This window comes from Schistocerca nitens, chromosome 8 (assembly GCF_023898315.1).
Source record: "Schistocerca nitens isolate TAMUIC-IGC-003100 chromosome 8, iqSchNite1.1, whole genome shotgun sequence".
Taxonomy (NCBI): domain Eukaryota; kingdom Metazoa; phylum Arthropoda; class Insecta; order Orthoptera; family Acrididae; genus Schistocerca; species Schistocerca nitens.
Window position 1 is genome coordinate 237,955,296 of NC_064621.1, and position 21,573 is coordinate 237,976,868.

Genomic DNA, 21,573 nt, shown 5'->3' on the forward strand with positions numbered 1-21,573 from the left:
ATCTCACAGAGTTTGAACGAGGTCGTGTAACAGGGGCGATATTGTGGAAAGGTTTTGCAGAAATGTAGCCACTATACGTAATTGCTCGATTGCTGGCAGCGGTGGTTACGACAGTGTAAGGTCACAAGAAGACCGAGCTCCTGGCGGCCACGTGGCACTACCGAGAGGGAAGACCATACTGTTCGTGTATGGCTTTGGCGCAAAGTACTACATCTGCAGCAATAGTATGAGCTGCAGTTACAAAGCCGTTACTTCAAGGACAGCTCCGATACAGACGTTCTGTAGCGTGAATTCCACTGGCCTCAAAACACCGCCATTTGCGACTCAAGAAGTGTCAAACGGGATCTGGTTGGAGGATAGGGTGATGGTCCATTGCGTTTTCTGATGAAAGCTGGTTCTGTGTCGCTGCCTCATACTGCTGTTGTAACCCAACATGCTCTACAGAGTTGCCTTGGCCTGCGCTACCACCAGATCTGTCTCCAGTCGTGCATTATGGGACATCATCGGACAACAACTAAAGCGTCGTCCACAAACAACATTAACGGCCCCTGTAATGACCAACCAAGTGGAACTCCGTCCCACAAACTGACATCCGGCACCTATACAACACAATGCATTCACGTTTGCATGCTTGCATTCTATATTCAGGCGGGTACAGCGGTTATTTATTTGCCAGCATTTCACATTTGCAATGGCTTGTCTCGCACTTACATTAATCTGTGATCTTGCAATGTCAATCACTTATACAGGGTTATTACAAATGATTGAAGCGATTTCACAGCTCTACAATAACTTTATTATTTGAGATATTTTCACAATGCTTTGCACACATATACAAAAACTCAAAAAGTTTTTTTAGGCATTCACAAATGTTCGATATGTGCCCCTTTAGTGATTCGGCAGACATCAAGCCGATAATTAAGTTCCTCCCACACTCGGTGCAGCATGTCCCCATCAATGAGTTCGAAAGCATCGTTGATGCGAGCTCGCAGTTCTGGCACGTTTCTTGGTAGAGGAGGTTTAAACACTGAATCTTTCACATAACCCTACAGAAAGAAATCGCATGGGGTTAAGTCGGGAGACCGTGGAGGCCATGACATGAATTGCTGATCATGATCTCCACCACGACCGATCCATAGGTTTTCCAATCTCCTGTTTAAGAAATGCCGAATATCATGATGGAAGTGCGGTGGAGCACCATCCTGTTGAAAGATGAAGTCGGCGCTGTCGGTCTCCAGTTGTGGCATGAGCCAATTTTCCAGCATGTCCAGATACACGTGTCCTGTAACGTTTTTTTCGCAGAAGAAAAAGGGGCCGTAAACTTTAAACCGTGAGATTGCACAAAACACATTAACTTTTGGTGAATTGCGAATTTGCTGCACGAATGCGTGAGGATTCTCTACCGCCCAGATTCGCACATTGTGTCTGTTCACTTCACCATTAAGAAAACATGTTGCTTCATCACTGAAAACAAGTTTCGCACTGAACGCATCCTCTTCCATGAGCTGTTGCAACCGCGCCGAAAATTCAAAGCGTTTGACTTTGTCATAGGGTGTCAGGGCTTGTAGCAATTGTAAACGGTAAGGCTTCTGCTTTAGCCTTTTCCGTAAGATTTTCCAAACCGTCGGCTGTGGTACGTTTAGCTCCCTGCTTGCTTTATTTGTCGACTTCCGCGGGCTACGCGTGAAACTTGCCCGCACGCGTTCAACCGTTTCTTCGCTCACTGCAGGCCGACCCGTTGATTTCCCCTTACAGAGGCATCCAGAAGCTTTAAACTGCGCATACCATCGCCGAATGGAGTTAGCAGTTGGTGGATCTTTGTTGAACTTCGTCCTGAAGTGTCGTTGCACTGTTATGACTGACTGATGTGAGTGCATTTCAAGCACGACATACGCTTTCTCGGCTCCTGTCGCCATTTTGTCTCACTGTGCTCTCGAGCGCTCTGGCGGCATAAACCTGAAGTGCGGCTTCAGCCGAACAAAATTTTATGAGTTTTTCTACGTATCTGTAGTGTGTCATGACCATATGTCAATGAATGGAGCTACAGTGAATTTATGAAATCGCTTCAATCATTTGTAATAGCCCTGTATATGTTATCTAGACGAATATATTCCCGCAATTTCAATACTCTACATGAACTATTTTTTGGAGCTGCGATTTTTTTTTCCCGTCAGCGTATAAGGTGTCCGTGCAAACCACGAAATTGGAGCACTACGTCAAACTGTGTGGACGATTTTGTGACGGCGGCTGCATTTTAAACCGTGCCATTTGCAGCTGCTACAACGATTGTAACCGCCAAATTAAGACCGGCGCCTTCAACTTTTGTATCACAATGTAGGTAACATTTGAGCATGAACATTTTGCCTCCCAGCTGATATTCAGCGACGAAGCAGCCTTCCATTTGTGTGGAAAGCTTAATCACCACAATGTGGAAGTGCGGGGTGCTGAACATCCTCCTCAAATAGTGGTGCGTGGGCCAGTTTCGCAGAATTTCAATGTTCTCGGTGCAGTGTCACAGACGAAGCTATATGGGTCGTTTTTATTCTGTGAGAAGACTGTGCCGGGTTCCTCTTACCTTGATATGTTGCAGTTGTGGTTGTTACCACAACTGACTGCTGATTCCGAGAATTACATCATTCAAGATGTCGCATCACTATCTCATTGCAGCATCGATGTTTACCGCGACCTTAAGGACGAACTTCCGCTTCACTGTATTGGGCCTGGTGATGAAGAAGAGATGGCTCCGTTGCCTTGACCTCCCAGGTCCCCTCATCTAACACCTTTTGACTTTTTCCCTGGGGGTACATTAAGGACAGTGTTGACGTACCCCCACTACCAAGAATGTTGGAACAGCTCAGATTACGCAGCAATGCGGCTCTGATGAACATTCACAGGATTTTACTACATAGGGTATGGAACCGACCTGACAGCCGCTTAGACGTGAGTCGTATGATCAGACGGACATTCTTAGAACATTCGTAGAGTGCAAAATACAAACTCTATGAGTTTACGGTTCTATTCGGGCATCAGTTATATTTGTACATGTAATACTTTGGAAACTATAGAACTTTGAAAACGAATGAATAGTCCTATATATATATCGCGAACATTTAGGGCCATATAACATCCCCATTGGAGTACTCATTAAATTACTTTAACATCTGACTATTCGTCCTATTAATATTTATGTGTTGATTTGTCTCTGCTAAGAAGTTTCGTATGCAGTCACAAAGCTGGTTCAAAAAATGGTTCTGAGTACTATGGGACTTAACATCTGTGGTCATCAGTCCCCTAGAACTTAGAACTACTTAAACCTAACTAACCTAAGGACAGCACACACATCCATGCCCGAGGCAGGATTCGAACCTGCGACCGTTGCGGTCAAGCGGTTCCAGACTGAAGCGCCTAGAACCGCACGGCCACACCGGCCGGCTCACAAATCTGGTCTGATATTCCTTAAGTGCTCATCTTCTTCACTAGGAGACAATGAGGAAATGCACGAACGACTTCCGGAAGTCACGGGACGTGGTACCAACCTGGGCTTCGTTGTCTACTGCCGTTGGATGCCCTGGATGAACCGAGCCAGAGGCGTATCACAGGATCGTAGTTTATGGATTCCATCTTCAAACTTACTGAGCAAGTTTTCATTTTTTAAAAATTCGTAATAAGGGAGCATAAAACATTCTTCATCAAAGGTTTCATTTCCAAAAATAGCAGATATGGTTTTGGGGACAAAAATAACTTAGATCAGAAAGACTGGAGAGGGTTTCCAGGCCCACTTCCTGAACCGAACGTGCCTCCGGTGTCTTCAACACTTACTTTTTAACCGCCTCTCGCGATAACACCGAAATTCTATCAGTCTGTGTCACCATGTTTACGAGCGACACAACTTGCGAAAGACGACAGCAGACTTTCGCTGTCGTGTTTACATGTCAGACCAGAATCGGTTCTGCTATTACAAACAAATACCGAATTTTCAAGTGTCAGATGTTTTAACGGTTCATGTCTGTAAAGCTGCTGTTCCGATCTCGCCAACATCATGAAGTGAGGTTATTAGTAGTGATTCAATAGGTTACGAGTTTATAATAGATCGCTATGATCTCGTAAGGAGGAGAAGACTGCTTAAGAAGAGATATTTAAAATTTTTATCCACCTCACCTGATCTGTGCCAGCTTTTATAACACCTTCGCAAATCGCGAGCGTTGTGGATAAAAAGTGTGAAGATTCCACTGGTGGAACATTATTACACTCCAACATGTCACAGTGATTAGGAAACTTCCAAATCAGGAAAGACACATTCTTATTCCTGTGCATAAAATTAGAGTACGTTTTGCTATCAGCCATTGATTGAGTACGAGAATCTTTGCTGCAAACAAAGAGAGCGAATATGGCAAATAGACATTAATCAGATATGGAAAATTTACTATTGTTCGCAAGTAGTCATATTTTACAAATAATTTGCATCTATTCTTTTCAACTTCCCCCATGAACCATGGACCTTGCCGTTGGTGGGGAGGCTTGCGTGCCTCAGCGATACAGATGGCCGTACCGTAGGTGCAACCACAACGGAGGGGTATCTGTTGAGAGACCAGACAAACGTGGTTCCTGAAGAGGGGCAGCAGTCTTTTCAGTAGTTGCAGGGGCAACAGTCTGGATGATTGACTGATCTGGCCTTGTAACATTAACCAAAACGGCCTTGCTGTGCTGGTACTGCGAACGGCTGAAAGCAAGGGGAAACTACAGCCGTAATTTTTCCCGAGGACATGCAGCTTTACTGTATGATTAAATGATGATGGCGTCCTCTTGGGTAAAATATTCCGGAGGTAAAATAGTCCCCCATTCGGATCTCCGGGCGGGGACTACTCAAGAGGACGTCGTTATCAGGAGAAAGAAAATTGGAATTCTACGAATCGGAGCGTGGAATGTCACATCCCTTAATCGGGCAGGTAGGTTAGAAAATTTAAAAAGGGAAATGGATAGGTTAAAGTTAGATATAGTGGGAATTAGTGAAGTTCGGTGGCAGGAGGAACAAGACTTTTGGTCAGGTGATTACAGGGTTATAAATACAAAATCAAATAGGGGTAATGCAGGAGTAGGTTTAATAATGAATAAAAAAATAGGAGTGCGGGTTAGCTACTACAAACAGCGTAGTGAACGCATTATTGTGGCCAAGATAGACACAAAGCCCATGCCTACTACAGTAGTACAAGTTTATATGCCAACTAGCTCTGCAGATGATGTAGAAATTGAAGAAATGTATGACGAGATAAAAGAAATTATTCAGGTAGTGAAGGGAGACGAAAATTTAATAGTCATGGGTGACTGGAATTCGTCAGTAGGAAAAGGGAGAGAAGGAAACATAGTAGGTGAATATGGATTGGGGGGAAGAAATGAAAGAGGAAGCCGCCTTGTAGAATTTTGCACAGAGCATAACTTAATCATAGCTAACACTTGGTTCAAGAATCATATAAGAGCTAACACTTGGTTCAAGAATCATATAAGAAGGTTGTATACCTGGAAGAATCCTGGAGATATTAATAGGTATCAGATAGATTATATAATGGTAAGACAGAGATTTAGGAACCAGGTTTTAAATTGTAAGACATTTCCAGGGGCAGATGTGGACTCTGACCACAATCTATTGGTTATGAACTGCAGATTGAAACTGAAGAAACTGCAAAAAGGTGGGAATTTAAGGAGATGGGACCTGGATAAACTGAAAGAACCAGAGGTTGTAGAGAGTTTCAGGGAGAGCATAAGGGAACAATTGACAGGAATGGGGGAAAGAAATACAGTAGAAGAAGAATGGGTAGCTCTGAGGGATGAAGTAGTGAAGGCAGCAGAGAATCAAGTAGGTAAAAAGACGAGGGCTAATAGAAATCCTTGGGTAACAGAAGAAATATTGAATTTAATTGATGAAAGGAGAAAATATAAAAATGCAGTAAATGAAGCAGGCAAAAGGGAATACAAATGTCTCAAAAATGAGATCGACAGAAAGTGCAAAATGGCTAAGCAGGGATGGCTAGAGGACAAATGTAAGGATGTAGAGGCTTGTCTCACCAGGGGTAAGATAGATACTGCCTACAGGAAAATTAAAGAGACCTTTGGAGAGAAGAGAACCACTTGTATGAATATCAAGAGCTCAGATGGCAACCCAGTTCTAAGCAAAGAAGGGAAGGCAGAAAGGTGGAAGGAGTATATAGAGGGTTTATACAAGGGCGATGTACTTGAGGACAATATTATGGAAATGGAAGAGGATGTAGATGAAGATGAAATGGGAGATAAGATACTGCGTGAAGAGTTTGACAGAGCACTGAAAGACCTGAGACGAAACAAGGCCCCGGGAGTAGACAACATTCCATTAGAACTACTGATGGCCTTGGGAGAGCCAGTCCTGACAAAACTCTACCATCTGGTGAGCAAGATGTGTGAGACAGGCGAAATACCCACAGACTTCAAGAAGAATATAATAATTCCAATACCAAAGAAAGCGGGTGTTGACAGATGTGAAAATTACCGAACTATCAGTTTAATAAGTCACAGCTGCAAAATACTAACGCGAATTCTTTACAGACGAATGGAAAAACTGGTAGAAGCGGACCTCGGGGATGATCAGTTTGGATTCCGTAGAAATGTTGGAACACGTGAGGCAATACTAACCTTACGACTTATCTTAGAAGAAAGATTCAGAAAAGGCAAACCTACGTTTCTAGCATTTGTAGACTTAGAGAAAGCTTTTGACAACGTTAACTGGAATACTCTCTTTCAAATTCTCAAGGTGGCAGGGGTAAAATACAGGGAGCGAAAGGCTATTTACAATTTGTACAGAAACCAGATGGCAGTTATAAGAGTCGAGGGGCATGAAAGGGAAGCAGTGGTTGGGAAAGGAGTGAGACAGAGTTGTAGCCTCTCCCCGATGTTATTCAATCTGTATATTGAGCAAGCAGTAAAGGAAACAAAAGAAAAATTCGGAGTAGGTATTAAAATTCATGGAGAAGAAGTAAAAACTTTGAGGTTCGCCGATGACATTGTAATACTGTCAGAGACAGCAAAGGACTTGGAAGAGCAGTTGAACGGAATGGACAGTGTCTTGAAAGGAGGATATAAGATGAACATCAACAAAAGCAAAACGAGGATAATGGAATGTAGTCAAATTAAATCGGGTGATGCTGAGGGGATTAGATTAGGAAATGAGACACTTAAAGTAGTAAAGGAGTTTTGCTATTTAGGGAGTAAAATAACTGATGATGGTCGAAGTAGAGAGGATATAAAATGTAGACTGGCAATGGCAAGGAAATCGTTTCTGAAGAAGAGAAATTTGTTAACATCGAGTATAGATTTAAGTGTCAGGAAGTCGTTTCTGAAAGTATTTGTATGGAGTGTAGCCATGTATGGAAGTGAAACATGGACGATAACCAGTTTGGACAAGAAGAGAATAGAAGCTTTCGAAATGTGGTGCTACAGAAGAATGCTGAAGATAAGGTGGGTAGATCACGTAACTAATGAGGAGGTATTGAATAGGATTGGGGAGAAGAGAAGTTTGTGGCACAACTTGACTAGAAGAAGGGATCGGTTGGTAGGACATGTTTTGAGGCATCAAGGGATCACAAATTTAGCATTGGAGGGCAGCGTGGAGGGTAAAAATCGTAGAGGGAGACCAAGAGATGAATACACTATGCAGATTCAGAAGGATGTAGGTTGCAGTAGGTACTGGGAGATGAAGAAGCTTGCACAGGATAGAGTAGCATGGAGAGCTGCATCAAACCAGTCTCAGGACTGAAGACCACAACAACAACATTCTTTTCAATTAAATAATAGAAATTAATAACTTCCTAGTCACTCCACACGAAATCAGTATTTGAAAAACAAACAGAAGCTTGACTTCGGCCCAAAAGTGATGGAGTGTTTACATGGAGCACCTTCCCATTCTGGTTCGCCTCCGAAGCAGAGTGATAATACGGAACCATAACATATTTCGAGTACGATATGAAGTGATGCCGAGGCACCGTCCCCTTGGAGGGTTAGGGCTTCCTGATATACAGGTAAAGTCACAGTATTATTTATCTGATGCTCTATCTTTAACATGTACTCAAGTCGCTCATTCTATCACGTCTCGACTGTTTACTTGCCTCTGGCCGGTCAGTTTAACTTCTCCTGTTGATGTTGGCTGGATAAACTCCAAATTGAAACATATACGGGCATTTTATATCGCTATAAATCATTTGGGGGCTGATATCCTCTTAGTGACACATCCCACTACCAGACATTTCTCCATTAGCTGGGGTGGTCTCGCTTGCCTCTCCCCTGTTGAACGTTCGGCACGGTCGTTGTGTTAGAAGATGGTGTGGTCCGATGGTAGCTTCCCTATAGACGTGGCATCGTCATGGTCTAAGATCGTTCGCCGGCCGGTGTGGGCAAGCGGTTCTAGGCGCTACAGTCTGGAACCGCGCGACCACTACAGGCGCAGGTTCGAATCCTGCCTCGGGCACGGATGTTTGTGATGTCCTTAGGTTAGTTAGGTTTAAGTAGTTCTAAGTTCTAGGGGACTGATGACCTCAGTAGTAAAGTCCCATAGTGCACAGAGCCATTTGAATCATTAAGATCGTTCACAATCTGGTACTAAACAATGAACGCCTTTTTCATCTTGGTCTAAGTGCAACGGACCACTGCAGCAATTGTCTCCAAACCAATACGCTACGACAGAGGCTTGTTTCTTGTTGTCGAGTGGCAGTGGATCTGGATTGGACGGCAACTGGCTTTCCTCACCCGACAGACCGAAACTGCCTTTTCGGCTGAGATCCTTCTACGCCCAAATTCTTCCATTTTCCCACTGACGAAAACCTATACGATTATATGGCTCTTAGTCCTTCCATTATATAATAGGAGATGAGAATGATACCGACCCTCGTAACCTCATCAGTGTAATGGTTACCGCTCATTTGCAATGGCAGCGGATGCCGTGTTCTCACACTTTATTTGCCAATATGCTATGGCTCGTTTTGATCCCCAGGGAACTGGATTATTTAGGTTTATGGCTCTGCAATGTTTCTGGAACTCTTCCCATCCTCCTCCTGTTTCTTGTATTAATAATTTTTCGGCATCACGGTTTTCATAACGATAAAAAATTACAATAATCACTGAAAAGTTTTCTTTTGTGAAGCACTAGAGTCTTAGCTCACTGAAAGAAGAGATTTAGTTTCATTAATAAAAAAGAAGCAGTATGATGCGTCATGAAACAGAGAGATCGAGGGATCGAATCTTGGTGACACCACGGATTTTTCAGTCTTCGTTTTCACCTGGCCTGAAGAAAGAAGAAAAAATTGGTCAGTGCGACACATCTTCATGTGGGCGCCCGGCTTCGATTCCCGGTACTGTCAAACATTATTTTCGTGGTGGGAGGGTACACTCAGCCTCATGAAGCCAACTGAGGAGCTATCTGATTGAGAGGTAGGGGCTCCAAGATCAGAACGTTGACAACAGCCAGGAGCGAGGTATGCTGATCCCGGGTCCTCTCCATATAGCATCGGATGATGAAGGACTGACGAAGACACAAGGTCGGTCGATTATGGCGTGGTCTTCATGGCGTGATCCTGGAGCTTCCTTCCTTTGACATACCAATTTTGAGGGCTGAGATCCGGTAACCAAATCCGCATTTACAGAGCTGATTTTCATGTGTTTATATTTCCAACCAGAATCTATGTTGGGAAATCGCTTTACGGAAAACCCGGCTTGAAAGACAATATAAACGCAATTGGGAGTTTTAATGTCAGCTCGAAAAAATAAAGCTACGCAAGTAATTTTTGTTTCTTTGCAGCTACACGCCTGTAGTCCCGGTCCCATTAAAATTCTCTCGACACAGTACGACTCCTATAGTAGAGTCCAAACAAGATTGCAGAGCCCATTTCCAGATTATCAATAGTTTCCGCGGATTTGTTTGGGACGTCTGGCGACGTGCTAAGGTATTGTGGCGAGGGAATTTGACTGTGTATCAGGACTGCAGACATTTACCGATAAACAAATAAAAAATTGGTTACGTTACTTTTTTTATAATAAGTAATATTTCATGATTACAATTTGTGAGTGTCAAATGGTTCCTAATGCAAATTAGACCCAACAATTCGCTACAGGTGTAGAGTTTAACATTTAATATCAATGCACTTCGCGGCATATTCTACGTTCTAATAGCAACATTGTTTGGTTAGAAACACACGGTCCAGTCACATTGATGTGTCCACCGTCTATGTTGGACGACAACGTGCAACACCCACTCACAGTCGGCAGGGTGGAAGGGTACATAAAGCGCGTCGTAGTAAATTGGAAAACAGTACAGTCGTTGTCGTAAAGCCGAAACGGCGCGATGTATCTGAAGTCCAAAAGGACACGATCTCTGACTTTCGGGCCAAGGGGTGCAAGCATTTCCGAAATGGCCAAGTTTGTAAACTGTTTGCGTGCCACCGTGGTTAAAGTGTATAGTGCATCTCGAAATGACATTATCCAAAACCGGCGCTGAGGTAACGGTGGTCATCTTGGGCCGAAGATGACAAGGGTGAACGACGACTGTGGATATGTGTACGGGTTAATGGCTTTGCATGTGTTGAGCGACTGACCGCCCAGATGAACAAAGGGGTTACCAACAGGGATTCCTCAATGACTGTTCAGCGAGCGTTGCCCCGTATGGGCTTCCGCAGTAAGTGCATGGTTCATGCACCCATGCTGACTGCTGTTCACCGGCACGAAGGCTGTAAACAGCGCGCCAGTACCGCAGCTGGATGTCCACTGAGAGTCGACAGGTTTCCTTTTGAAAATAATCACGTTGTATGCTCCATCGGACAGATGGTCGTTCGCGCAAACGGCGTGATACGTCTGGGGAAAAAAAAAAAAAAAAAAAAAAAACCTCCAACCAGGAGGAAACGTATGGCCTGGGGAATGTTTTCATTACATTCTCTAGATGATCTCGTAATTCTGAGCGGCACAGTTGATCAACATAAATAAGCATCTATCCTAGGGGACCATGTCCACCCCTACATGCAATTTGTTATTCCTCAGCCCGATAGCATATACCACCAGGACAACACAAGTTGTCAAACAGGTCACAGTGTACGTGCGTTGTTCAGAGATTGTCAGGATGGGTCCACTTCCCTAGCCATCAAACTCCAATCGATAGTGTGCGGTACCAACTCAATCGGGCTGTTTGCGCCATGGATCCGTAAGCGAGAAACCCAGCGCAACTGGCCGCGACACCGAAATCGGTATGGCTCCATATCCTGTCGTTACCTTCCAGAACCTCGTTGACACTCTTCCTGCACGTCTCGCGCTGTAAAAGGTGGTCATCGACGCTTTTGAAAGGCGGCACATTAATGTGACTAGACAGTGTAGGTTATGAGGGGCGTTTGAAAAGTCCGTGCAAAGTCCGAGAGATGGCACTACCGGCGCGTATCGAGGTCATGTTTAGTTAGTAGCATCTTTGGAAAGAATGCACACCACGATTCGGCCATATTGGTCTATTTCTTTGTGTCTGGCATTTGTGTGTGTCAAGGGAGTCGAGTGATTGTCAGAAAATGGACAAAAAAAATTTCGTGTGTTGATTAAACTTTAGTTTATGGGGGAAAAACGTCTCAGGAGATTAAAGAGAAGCTTGATAAACGTTACGGTGACTCTGCACCTTCGATTAGAGCAGTTTATAAGTGGTTTAAAGATTTTCAGAGTGGCCATATGGGCACAAGTGATGTTGAACGTTCTGGACGTCCTGTGGAGGTTACGACTCCGAAATCATTGATAAAATCCATGATATGGTGATGGATGACAGAAGAGTTAAAGTGCGTGAGATTGCTAGTGCTGTGGGAATCTCGAATGAACGGGTACATAATATTTTGCATAAGCATTTGGACATGAGAAAGCTATCTGCAAGATGGGTTCCGCGATTGCTCACGCTTGACCAAAAACAAAATCGTGTGAAGTGTTGCAAGGATGGTTTGCAGATGTTTAGGAAGAATCCGCAGGACTTTGAGCGTCGTTTCGTCACTGTGGATGAAACTTTGATACATTACTATACTCCTGAGACCAAACAACAATCTAAACAATGGGTTACCTAGGGAGAATGAGCACCAAAAAAGGCGAAGAACATTCCTTCGGCCGGAAAGGTTATGGCGACTGTCTTTTGGGATTTGCAAGGGATAATCCTCATCGACTATCTGGAAAAGGGTCAAACTATTACAGGTGCATATTATTCATCGTTATTGGACCGTTTGAAAATCGAGCTGCAAGAAAAACGCCGGCGATTGCACCGCAAAAACGTTCTTTTCCATCACGACAATGAACCAGCGCACACCTCAGCAGTTGTGGTCGTAAAATAAATGGAAATAGGATTCCAACTCGTTTCACATCCCCCCTATTCTCCAGACTTGGCTCCCTCTGACTACTATTTGTTGCAAATGGCTGGTAGGACAAAGATTTTATTCGAATGAGGAGGTGATTGCAGTAACTAATAGCTGTTTTGCAGACTTGGACAATTCCTATTATTCGGAAGGGATCAACAAATTAGAACAGCGTTGGACGAAGTGTATAAGTCTAAAAGGAGACTATGTCGAAAAATAAAAAAGGTTTACCCCAAACACGCAAGTAGCGTTTATTTTTGCATGGACTTTTCAAACGCCCCTCGTACTAACATGTTGTCAGATCCTTCTGGTCAGCTTTTCCCTATATTTTGGAAGGACTTTTATGCACTTCAGCTGCGTTCAAGAACGGGGCGCACAATATTGAGGATGCTTCTGCAGAGGACCCCTCCCCGTGGCCCACAATCAGAAATCTTCCTATATATTGATGTCTGCGGCACTCTACGCAGCACTCGGAGTAGAACGAATGCCTGTCTGTCACTTGTGTTCCGCTGAAGTGCAGCTGTCACGTGAAACCTTACATAATTTTTCCATATTTACTCTCGTGGTAAATGCATCCCTTTATCAGTCGAAGGTAAGCAACTTTAGACCTTTTGTGTTACTGTCGCTTAATGACAAGAGTTGTAACCTTATCAGTTGTCGGTCCCAGACACATTTTAGCGTCAGCAACGTTCCCGTGATGTTCGCTTGGTCTCACCAACAGTGCTACGTCTGGCCGTTTATATTCTACTCTTCATAATAAACTGACTGCCGACAATCGTTATCTTACCAGGGACCACGTGAGTAACTGTAGCAATAAAATCGAATTGTTTCTATTCTATTAACTCTAAGTAATCATGTATCTGTGTACTACGCTCCTACGCTCAAAATGTACTTGTTAGTTACGTTTGTCGACTAAATGCAGTAAGTATTTATATATTTGACTAATAGAACGGCATAAAAATTTACTCATACTAACGAAGTGCAATAGTATCGAAGGAAATTGGCGGAGATCCGAAATGTGAAATGATTTGGGTGAAGGTCACGGTTAAAGCAGGCTCAGACATGGTAATTGGATGTCTTTATAGGCCCCCTGGCTCAGCAGCTGTTGTGGCTGAGCACCTGAAGGATAATTTGGAAAATATTTCGAGTAGATTTCCCCACCATGTTATAGTTCTGGGTGGAGATTTTAATTTGCCGGATATAGACTGGGAGACTCAAACGTTCATAACGGGTGGCAGGGACAAAGAATCCAGTGAAATTTTTTTAAGTGCTTTATCTGAAAACTACCTTGAGCAGTTAAACAGAGAACCGACTCGTGGCGATAACATATTAGACCTTCTGGTGACAAACAGACCCGAACTATTTGAAACAGTTAACGCAGAACAGGGAATCAGCGATCATAAAGCGGTTACGGCATCGATGATTTCAGCCGTAAATAGAAATATTAAAAAAGGTAGGAAGATTTTTCTGTTTAGCAAAAGTGACAAAAAGCAGATTACAGACTACCTGACGGCTCAACACAAAAGTTTTCTCTCAAGTACAGATAGTGTTGAGGATCAGTGGACAAAGTTCAAAACCATCGTACAATATGCGTTAGATGAGTATGTGCCAAGCAAGATCGTAAGAGATGGAAAAGAGCCACCGTGGTACAACAACCGAGTTAGAAAACTGCTGCGGAAGCAAAGGGAACTTCACAGGAAACATAAACATAGCCAAAGCCTTGCAGACAAACAAAAATTACGCGAAGCGAAATGTAGTGTAGTGTGAGGAGGGCTATGCGAGAGGCGTTCAATGAATTCGAAAGTAAAGTTCTATGTACTGACTTGGCAGAAAATCCTAAGAAATTTTGGTCTTATGTCAAAGCGGTAGGTGGATCAAAACAAAATGTCCAGACACTCTGTACCAAAATGGTACTGAAACAGAGGATGACAGACTAAAGGCCGAAATACTAAATGTCTTTTTCCAAAGCTGTTTCACAGAGGAAGACTCCACTGTAGTTCCTTCTCTAGATTGCTAGATTGTCGCACAGATGACAAAATGGTATATATCGAAATAGACGACAGAGGGATAGAGAAACAATTAAAGTCGTTCAAAAGAGGAAAGGCCGCTGGACCTGATGGGATACCAGTTCTATTTTACACAGAGTACGCGAAGGAACTTGCCCCCCTTCTTGCAGCGGTGTACCGTAGGTCTCTAGAAGAGCGTAGCGTTCCAAAGGATTGGAAAAGGGCACAGGTCATCCCCGTTTTCAAGAAGGGACGTCGAACAGATGTGCAGAACTTTAGACCTATATCTCTAACGTCGATCAGTTGTAGAATTTTGGAACACGTATTATGTTCGAGTATAATGACTTTCCTGGAGACTAGAAATCTACTCTGTATGAATCAGCATGGGTTTCGAAAAAGACGGTCGTGTGAAACCCAGCTCGCGCTATTCGTCCACGAGACTCAGGGGGCCATAGACACGGGTTCACAGGTAGATGCCGTGTTTCTTGACTTCCGCAAGGCGTTCGATACAGTTCCCCACAGTCGTTTAATGAACAAAGTAAGAGCATATGGACTATCAGACCAATTGTGTGATTGGATTGAGGAGTTCCTAGATAACAGAACGCAGCGTGTCATTCTCAATGGAGAGAAGTCTTCCGAAGTAAGAGTGATTTCAGGTGTGCTACAGGGGAGTGTCATGGGACCGTTGCTGTTCACAATATACGTAAATGACCTTGTGGATGACATCGGAAGTTCACTGAGGCTTTTTGCAGATGATGCTGTGGTGTATCGAGAGGTTGTAACAATGGAAAATTGTACTGAAATGCAGGAGGATCTGCAGCGAATTGACGCATGGTGCAGGGAATGGCAATTGAATCTCAATGTAGACAAGTGTAATGTGCTGCGAATACATGGAAAGATAGATCCCTTGTCATTTAGCTACAAAATAGCAGGTCAGCAACTGGAAGCAGTTAATTCCATAAATTATCTGGGAGTACGCATTAGGAGTGATTTAAAATGGAATGATCATATAAAGTTGATCGTCGGTAAAGCAGATGCCAGACTGAGATTCATTGGAAGAATCCTAAGGAAATGCAATCCGAAAACAAAGGAAGTAGGTTACAGTACGCTTGTTCGCCCACTGCTTGAATACTGCTCAGCGGTGTGGGATCCGTACCAGACAGGGTTGATAGAAGAGATAGAGAAGATCCAACGGAGAGCAGCGCGCTTCGTTACAGGATCATTTAGTAATCGCGAAAGCGTTACGGAGATAGATAAACTCCAGTGGAAGACTCTGCAGGAGCGCTTTTGTTAAAGTTTCGAGAACATACCTTCACCGAAGAGTCCAGCAGTATATTGCTCCCTCCTACGTATATCTCGCGAAGAGACCATGAGGATAAAATCAGAGATATTAGAGCCCACACAGAAGCATACAGACAATCCTTCTTTCCACGAACAATAAGAGACTGGAATAGAAGGGAGAACCGATAGAGGTACTCAGGGTACCCTCCGCCCCACACAGTCAGGTGGCTTGCGGAGTATGGATGTAGATGTAGATGTAGTAGAAGAAAAGACAAGGAACTACGAGTATAATAACCTTTCCTCGGTAAAGGTTTCTTTCACACTTTTTCACGCACCATCCGTTCAAATCTACGCATACACAAGTTTTACTCCTGCGTGTTTTATAAAGTTACCTACTAATCTTTCAGCACGTCGCCGTTTCCTTCTTTTCTCTTCAAATCCAGCAAATAGCTTCCTTGGTTCACTTACAGTCCTCTCGTATGGCAACATATCCTTTCATCTCCATATAATTTTCATGCAGTGATGATTATATCTTAAAGTTCAGTCTGCCCCTGACCCACTAATTTGTCTGTCCTCTCTTCCAGTTATTATCAACATTCATCTTAGAAGAAAGGTCAGCGTTGGCCGTAATTTCAATGATTTATTAACAGCAAAATCGATTTTCGGTCACATAATGATCATCTTCAGTGCTGGAAGTTAAAAATTCAGTGAATAGAAACAAAAGACCACAAATACACCTGAGTATAAACCAACTGTTGGTAAGAACATACCTTTATCTTTTTACATCACACTGAAGACATTTAAGAATAATTTTGTTCAGTTTATCGTATTCTATCATGTTCCTACTACCGCTTGCTTCAAACTCCAACTTTATTTGTAGTAGTTAACTCGTGACATTTTTAGATTTTCTTTTACTTACCTATCTTTATACATGTTAGATATTTGCGAATATCAAGTTGGAAAGCTATATAGCCGGCCGGGGTGGCAGAGCGGTTCTAGGCTTTACAGCCTGGAACCGCGCGACCGCTGCGGTCGCAGGTTCGAATCCTGCCTCGGGCATGTATTTGTATGATGTCCTTAGGTTAGTTAGGTTTAAGTAGTTCTAAGTTCTAGGGGACGGATGATCTCAGAAGTTAAGTCCCATAGTGCTCAGAGCCATTTGAAACAAAGCTATACAATTTAGTATTTCCGCATCCTTCGCCAGACTCGAGCAAATGCGAATATGATTCTCGCATTTCACACGGCTGTCGATCGTTGCAGTACATGTTCCTTGGGGCAAGCCTGCATGTCTAAAGCACATTGCGAAGTACGTTAGAGGAACACACGAGCGGGTTCGAGTCCCAGTCGGGCACAACTCTTCATTGTCACCATTGCATAGTGCAGCCGACGTTTAGCCATATTCGCAAATTCGAATTTTATTCTAACGCTTCTTAAATTGATATCGTATTTCTTGTCTAAAATATTTCTGATTTCTACGATCTTGTCTGATAAACAGACCGTATCAACTCTAGAACACATTCATAATGGGTGGGTTGGTTGGTTGGTTGTGTTGGGGAAGGAGACCAGACAGCGAGGTCATCGGTCTCATCGGATTAGGGAAGGACAGGGAAGGAAGTTGGCCGTGCCCTTTGAAAGGAACCATCCCGGCATTTGCCTGGAGCGATTTAGGGAAATCACGGAAAACCTAAATCAGGATGGCCGGACGCGGGATTGAACCGTCGTCCTCCCGAATGCGAGTCCAGTGTCTAACCACTGCGCCACCTCGCTCGGTCTCATAATGGGTGGGGATTCACTGTGGTGCAAAGTCTGTGACCTAATCACGCATGCTATATGATGCCTGTTCATATCGGTTTGGTACCATAATAAATCATGCAGCACTGGCAAATAATTCGTCACTTATCTGTAGCCCTTCATCAATGTCACTGTTAACACACGTGACTGTCTAGTTCTTATCTTATTAGTAAAGTACACAACCCATTCAACGTACGTGCCAAAGTGATGCAGCAACTGGCGTCGCCATTAGCGCATATAACTTCTACCTTTTCAGTATATCATTCTTTCTAAAAGTCTACCAAGTGTTGATTTAATACGCTGATTGCTGAACCAGCTACTTTCGTTGCTGATCTCTTAGTCTCCCCTTCTCGAAGCTCAGCTTCGAGACGAGCGTCTATCTACGCAGTTTGGGCAACCTGCTATAAGATCAGACAGAGTTTACTGAATCGTGTTGTCCATTTCATGCAAATTTCATTCGTATATCCCTTCATTTGATGCTTATTGTGATTGTCGTCTATAACGAAATTCATCTCGTGGAATCTCTTGCTGTTCTGTTCCTGAGTTTAGAGTTCCTGTTCTTTGTTTCTTTCATTTCCCGCCAGCTAAAAGCAGTAAATGCAGAATGTAACTGTAATGACCATAGCGGTAAAATGAGAGAAATTCGTCCTCATAGGAGTTTATTTTTAAAAGGTCTTTGTAGGAGGCTTACCGAAAAGCGTTCATCTCACTGTAAGCCTACGGGTATCGATATAGTTACGATGTATCGAATCGTTCATCTATCTCTGCTGGACCAAAGATCAAAGGTGGCGTGGGGTTGCCTGTCGACGATAGAGTGCGTTGAGCTTTTGGCCCCTGCTAAAAAGGACCATAGCGGAGTTAGTTGGAGGGTTCGGCTCATGGAGTGGTCTGGTACGAATAAGGACGGAAGTATCAATTCAATTCATTAAGCTTATCCAATACAGATATTTTAGAACTCGTGACTGTCAATCGATAATAATGTAAATACATAAAACTGCAACTAGTCACTTTTTTTAATAGTTATTTATTAATCCATGAACCGGTTTTCTGGATGTTACATCTCAATTTCTAGCATAATTCTGGGTGGTGGTTCTGTGACAAAAAGATGGAACATTAAAGCATTTGGAGATAAGCGTGTTCGAACTGCCAAACAGAGAGAGACACACAGTTTTACAGTTTTGTTATTAGTATAGGCTATCTGTTACTTGTGGCTGTGCTCGCATTAGTAGCTTTGTTATGAGTTTATAGGTACCGCATGTTCTAAGCCAAAATCACCAAAGATCGGCAGGTGGCCATACGTGCATTTCTGCTTGCTCGTCATCAAATGGCTCATGAGCAACACCGACAATTGCTATCTTGTATCGTTACTGGTGACGAGAAGTGGTGTCTTTGTGCTAATACAACGAAAAGAAGGGAATGGTCGAGCCCAAACAAAGGAGCAACTCCCCGTACAAGATATGCGCATCCACAAAAGATAATATTGCTCATCTACTGGAACAGCGATGGCGAGATGCATTGCGAATTGCTTCTCTGAGGTGTAACTACCACTGCTGTCAACAACTAAGACGTCTTGCAAATGCAACCCAGGAACAACGAACGGGAAGACTGCGTAAGATGATGCTACTGCACTGTTACGCCCACCCGCATTCTGCTAGTCCCACAAAAACACTATACAGGAGTTGGGTTTGGAAGTCATTCCGCACTTACCTTATTCACCTGATCTTGCGCCCTCAAATTTTCACCTTTTCCACTTTCTATCTGACAACGTTCAAGGATCTTCCTTTCCGGATGAACATGGCTTCACGAGTTCCTCGCCTTAAAACCACGGGATTTCTACAGTAGCGAAATTGAAAAGTTACCCCAACGTTGGCAGACTCTTGTAAATACTAAGGAGTATATACGAGGTCTCTTCTAAAACCATCCGACCTTTGTCCAGAAAAAGAAGGTAGCTTATCTGGGTCTTTGGATACGTGATAACCGTCCAAGTAGTTCCATTGGGGCTCCATACACTTCTCCCGGCGGTGCTGCCATTGTTGGAAGGATGTCGAAAAAGCATTTTTTCAGAATGAGGTTTAGCTCAGCTGCCGTTGCTGCCATACTGTCCTCTCCTATCTGAAATGGCGTCCCTTTCAATAGCCTCTTGAGTTTGAGGAACAGGGCAGGGGGCCGTATCAGGAGAGTAAGGAGCCTGCTGAAGCATAAGAATCTGGTTTTTCGCCAAAAAAGTCTGGATCAAGTGCGACGGATGTGCTGGAGCATTGTTGTGATGGAGGCGCCAATTTCCTGTTGAGCGGAAGTCCGGTCTCTTGTCCCGCACAGCATCACGTAGGTGACAGAGGACATCCCTGTAGTACTCTTTGGCGATTGACTCTGTGGTGCGTAATCGTGGCATACCACGCCGTGGAAGTCAAAGAAAGCAGTGAGGATCACTTCGGCGTATGTTGCGCACTTGGCGGGTCTTCTTTGGTCTTGGTGACGAGGAATGGTTGCACTGTGATGACTGGGATTTGGTTTCCAAGTCGTACCCGTACACCCAGGACTCGTCAGCAGTGATTATGGTGTTCACGAAGTCGGGGTCCCTGTAGAGCTCAGCATGCCCTGTGAGGCTTCAACAACACGGAGTTGCTTTTGCTCCGCCGTCAGTAGCTTCGGCACGAAGTGCGTCTACACTCTCTGCATTGCCAAATCTTCGGTCACAATGGAATGTGTCGAAAAACTGCTATTCCGCTAGCTATTCCGCAATTCCTCTAATTCTCACACGACGGTCCCACATTACCAAGGCGTTCAGTTTACTAATGACCTGGTCATTTCGGCATGTTTTTGGCCATTAAACGGGTTGCAGTTCCCACTCTTAATGATTTCCATCTGGCTGTTGACCGGTTTGTGGCAAAATTTGATGCAGTACAGCTGCTCCATTCGTTCCGTCATTTCCCTTGCAATGTGAGCACTAACACTACCTCACTCAATTGTTGCTTGCCAGCAACTGACACTGTCAACAGGTGGGGAAAACTTCACACGTGCGCACGAAGGTTCAAGATCGACTCTTGCAAGCGCGCTAGATTCAAATCCATCAGTTGCTTGTAAAAAAAAAAAAAAAAAAAAAAAAAAAAAGTGGGATTCTTTTATTGTGACGGACCTCGCACTATTGATGACTAAAGTCTCTGTTACGTGTACAACAATTAAACAATTTTTTCAGCCTTCAGTTGCAAGGTAATTTTATTCGTTTACCTAGGTTTCGATTCCAGTAATGGAATCTTCTTCAGAACAAAAATTAAATTATTTTGTGAGCCAAACTTTGGCCATGTCACAGATTAAAAATTAACATTAACGACGCATAATCATAAGATTATGTCAGTCAAAATTAACACCATTGAGGCGAACGTGGACGCTACGCCGGCCAGAAATAAGGACCACACGTAAGCGGCTCGAAAACTTTTCGAGCCGCTTACGTGTGGTCCTTATTTCTGGCCGGCGTAGCGTCCACGTTCGCCTCAATGGTGTTAATTTTGACTGACATAATCTTATGATTATGCGTCGTTAATGTTAATTTTTAATCTGTGACATGGCCAGAGTTTGGCTCACAAAATAATTTAATTTTTGTTCTGAAGAAGATTCCATTACTGGAATCGAAACCTAGGTAAACGAATAAAATTACCTTGCAACTGAAGGCTGAAAAAATTGTTTAATTGTTGTACATTTCACAGTTGCTGATACGCTGCAATATGTTAAAGATCTGTTACGTGTACCTGTTGTGTTTATTAAACGTACGGAAAAACGCTACGAACTTATGCACCAAGCAAATAGATCGTTTCCAGCATTGTAGAAAGTGAAATCCGAAGTGCGTGTGGGCAGTATCTTTTTTCTACACGCTACGGTCGCAGGTTCGAATCCTGACTCGGGCATGGTTGTGTGTGATGTCCTTAGGTTAGTTAGGTTTAAGTAGTTCTAAGTTCTAGGTGCTGATGACCTCAGAAGTTAAGTCACATAGTGCTCAGAGCCATTTGAACCATTTTTTTTCCTACACATAAAGTGTAACGAGGTTCACGAATTCGTTGAAGGAGTCATAGTTCATCATTCAAAAATTTCCTTGGTCATCCGCCTCAGTTCTCTTAGAGTGTTAG

At 43.5% G+C, this 21,573-nt stretch overlaps 1 protein-coding gene across 4 annotated transcripts in view; it reads left to right on the forward strand.

Moving 5' to 3' along the window:
• The window catches only part of LOC126199000 (multidrug resistance protein homolog 49-like), a 368,814-nt gene that overhangs the window by 90,368 nt on the left and 256,873 nt on the right, over positions 1-21,573 (forward strand). The window contains exon 1 of one of the 4 annotated variants that reach the window (XM_049935677.1): positions 13,075-13,171. The exons of the other annotated variants lie outside the window; for them this stretch is intronic. The gene's annotated coding sequence lies outside the window, so the exon portion shown is untranslated. Of the gene's footprint in view, positions 1-13,074; positions 13,172-21,573 lie in introns of those variants that run through there. 4 annotated transcript variants of the gene reach the window in all.